Below are 474 nucleotides of genomic sequence, written 5' to 3'. Positions count from 1 at the left end.
CTATTGTCCATTTGATTTTATATGATCAACAAAATCACTTTGCTGATGTTTTAGAACATTTTTCCAAAGACTTTACTGCAGTAAAGGATATACCAGGTATAGTTTCTCAGTTGAATGTGTTTGTTGATAACGATGGCATTTTGAGGGTGAAGAGCAAATTTAAGAATGAGAAAAAATTTCCTATTCTATTATCCAGGGACAGCCATTTGACTAAGTTAATTATACTTGATATTCATCATAAATTAGCTCATTCTGGGGTGCTATGCTGTTCTCGCTGAACTCAGAAGACACTATTTTATTCCTAGAAATTTTTCATTGGTAAAAAAGATTCTGAGGCAATGTGTTCACTGCAAAAGATTTAACGCAAGACCTGTTAATTTAAATCAAAATTGTTACAGGGAATTCAGGGAAGACCCACCAGCTGTACCTTTCGGCAATATTTTCGTTGATTATATTGGTCCTTTTACAGTTAAG

At 33.5% G+C, this 474-nt stretch overlaps 1 long non-coding RNA gene across 2 annotated transcripts in view; it reads left to right on the top strand.

Annotated features, from left to right (window-relative positions):
- Window positions 1-263: 263 nt before the first annotated feature.
- LOC137617844 (uncharacterized) overlaps window positions 264-474 on the top strand; it is a 2321-nt gene continuing 2110 nt past the window's right edge. For both annotated transcript variants that reach the window (XR_011039681.1, XR_011039682.1), the window contains exon 1: window positions 264-474. This exon is cut by the window's right edge and continues 1602 nt beyond it. This is a non-coding gene — a long non-coding RNA (uncharacterized lncRNA).

This window comes from Palaemon carinicauda, chromosome 24 (genome assembly GCF_036898095.1).
Source record: "Palaemon carinicauda isolate YSFRI2023 chromosome 24, ASM3689809v2, whole genome shotgun sequence".
NCBI lineage: Eukaryota > Metazoa > Arthropoda > Malacostraca > Decapoda > Palaemonidae > Palaemon > Palaemon carinicauda.
This window is presented reverse-complemented; position numbering and strand designations above follow the sequence as displayed.